Source organism: Ursus maritimus, unplaced genomic scaffold (assembly GCF_017311325.1).
Source record: "Ursus maritimus isolate PB19 unplaced genomic scaffold, ASM1731132v1 scaffold_3, whole genome shotgun sequence".
NCBI lineage: Eukaryota > Metazoa > Chordata > Mammalia > Carnivora > Ursidae > Ursus > Ursus maritimus.
The window spans coordinates 41,829,281-41,832,591 of NW_024425563.1; positions in this window are offsets into that span (position 1 = coordinate 41,829,281).

Below are 3,311 nucleotides of genomic sequence, written 5' to 3' on the forward strand. Positions count from 1 at the left end.
AATTACACACATGTACTAAAAACAGCAAAGGAGGGTCCTAAACTAAAGCAGCCTGAAACAAAGCAAACCGCAATTGACTTAAAATCATTATGCTAATCCACAGAAGAGTTATAAAACAGAACTAATCCAAAAGAACTGGCTGCAGGAGTAAGTTATAAACATAATATCTGAATATATATATCAGATATATATATATTTCCCTGTGCTGTTTGCAGGAGTGACTGATAAGAAGGAGGCGTGAGGAAACAAATAGATCTTGAAATCATTTTTGGTGGCTTGTTTATTGCTCATCTGATTATTTGTCTAGGGTACGAGGTGTGATTGTATTTGAATATTACACATAAAAAGAACAGGGATGACTGAGCTGTGGGTGGAGCCTATCGTGTCGGCTCCTGCTCAGTGAGGAGTCTGCTTCGAGATCTCCATCTCCCTCTGCTGCCCCTCCACCAGTCTCTCTTCTCTCTCACAACAAATAAATACATCTTTTTTTAAAAAGCTAAATATAAGCAAACAAAATGCATCTGGATGCTCAAGTAAAGAAAACACCTAACAGCAACAGCTAGTGGGCGAATATAACTTTAAATATTAATCTAAAAGGATTTTAAAGTACTCAAGCATTTGAGAAATAAAAGATCACCTAGAATAAAAAATTCTAAGCATAAAACTAAGATGGTCAAAATGTAGGGAAAAAACAGAAGAAGAGGTGATTGGTTCATGGGGAAAGAAGTGGAAGAGAAGAGACAAAATATTCTTAGAAATGAAAAAGAAGTAGCAGGTGCCCAAGGAAATAAGAAAAGATGAAATTTTAATAAGGGGCATTAGAAAGAAAGGTAGGAAAACAACCAAAATTAAAATGTCATAAAGAATGAATAAAAACTAAAAGGCAAAGAGAAGTAATACGAAATGAAAGACTGGCAGAGAAACAAATAATATTCAATACATTTGGAACACTAAGAAGGAAAAATATAATAAAGAGTATAAATTAAAATTACAATTCACAAAACTCTACAACAATAAAAAAAACATCTGAATCTACACTTGAAATGGCTCCCTAGGTACCTGGAAAGATTCAGCCAGAATGATTCACTCTGATGCTATCCCAAGTAAAGCTATGAGATTTCAAAGAAAGAGATAAATTCCCCAAGGTCTCGCAGGCAAAAAAAGATAAATATTTACAAGGCAAGGAATTAGAGTAACAACTTCCTTTCAAAATCAGCATGAAAGGGAACAATGGAGCACCGATTTTAGAAAACTGAGTGAAAGAAAGAAACTGAGTGAAAGAAAACAGATAAAGAAAAGGACACTAAGCTGTCCTTCAAACATCAAGGATGTGTCAACTAGCTTTAACATTCAAGAACTCTTGGGAAAAGCTGGGCCCTCCTGCTCTTCCTCGAAAAAATCTACTAGGGGGATGAACTTCACCAGCGCGGTGATCACTGGGAATACCAGCATCAAAATACACACATATATATTTACAAGAATAAATAAAAAAAAGAAGATAGAGATGAGGTGGGAGATTGTGATAAAGAAGAAAGAACAATGCAAAGTTGGGAGGAGAGGGGAGATGGGAAAAAGAGGAAAGTAGATAAATTCTATTGTATATGTGGATAGATGGTATAAATTGTTCGATACAAAAACAAAACCAAAAAAACCCCTGATACACCACATAGTAAAAGGCCAAGTAAGAAAAAGGGATTAAGGATGTTTAAAAAGGTATAGATACAGGGGCCCTTGGGTGGCTCAGTCAGTTGAGTGTCTTGATCTCAGCTCAGGTCTTGATCTCATGGTCGTGAGTTTGAGCCCCACATTGGGCTCCACACTGGACGTGGAGCCTACTTCAAAAAGGCACATAACAATGAATTTTATCTACTTTCCTCTTTCCCTCTCCCATCTCCTCCCAACTTCTGCATTGTTTTCTTCTTTATCACAATCTCCCACCTCATCTCTATCTTCTTTTTTTTTATTTATTCTTAAATATATATGTGTGTATTTTGTAATGCTGAGTATTCCCCAGTGATCACTGCGTTGGATGAAGTTCATCCCCTAGTAGATTTTTCAGGAAGACGGGATGGGCTCAGCTTTTCCCAAGTTCTTGAATGTTAAAAGCAGTTGACACATCCCTTGATGTTTGAAGGACAGCTTAGCTGTCCTTTTCTTTTACTCGGTTTTCTTTCACTCAGTTTCTTTCTTTCACTCAGTTTTCTAAAATCGGTGCTCCATTGTTCCCTTTCATGCTGATTTTGAAAGGAAGTTGTTACTCTAATTCCTTTGCCTTTGTAAATATTTATCTTTTTTGCTGGAGAGATCTCAAGCAGACTCCTCACTGAGCAGGAGCCTGACACGAGGCTCCACCCCACAGCTCAGGCACCCCCCTGTTCTTTTTTATGTGAATATCCAAATAATTCACACCCTCGTACACCTAGACAATAACAGGAGCAATAAACAAGCCCACCAAAAAATGATTTCAAGATCTATTTGTACTTCTCACGCCTCCCCTTCTTACTGTCACCCTGCCCAGAACAGGGGAAATATATATATATCTGAATATATATATTCAGATATTATGTTTATAATTTACCTGCCTCAGTTCTTTTGGATTAGTTCTTTCTTTTTTAACTCTTCAGTGTGGTTATGATATTGATTTCAAGTACAATTGGGTTTGCTTGTTTCAGGCTGCTTTCAGTTTTAGGATCCCTCCTTTGCTGTTATTAATGATTTGGTTTTATTATTTATTTGACCATGTAAAATGTTTCCGAAAGTTAAAAGGCTACAAGACGTATTTTTGGAAGGGTGTTGTTCTTAGACCAGCTCCATTACACTTCCCTCATCCCTTTGAGGGTAACCTACTTCCTTGTCTCCTGATTTACCCTGCCTGTGTTTCTTTTCATAACAACGAGGAGATAAAAGCATAATTTCTTACTATTCCTTCTCTCTTACACAAAAGGTAGCATATTATATATTCTCTATGGCATTTTGCTCTTTTCATTTAGGAATACCATCTGGGAATCACTCTGTATCAGCTCATAGCAATCTTCCTCATTCTTTCACACAGCCACACAGGACCCCGTTGTGTCTATGTACCTCGGTTTGCGCCACCTGTCTCCTATTCTTGGACATTCACGTGGTGGCCAGTATTTTTCAATTACAAATAATACTGCAGTGACTAATCTTGAACATGTATATTTTTGATTGTTGGAAATGGATCTTCCAGGTAAAGTTCTAGATGATGAATTGAATGCTGAATTTTATTAGATATTGCCAAAATACAGCATTTTGATTTCCCACCGGCATTGACAAACTGTTGAATATTT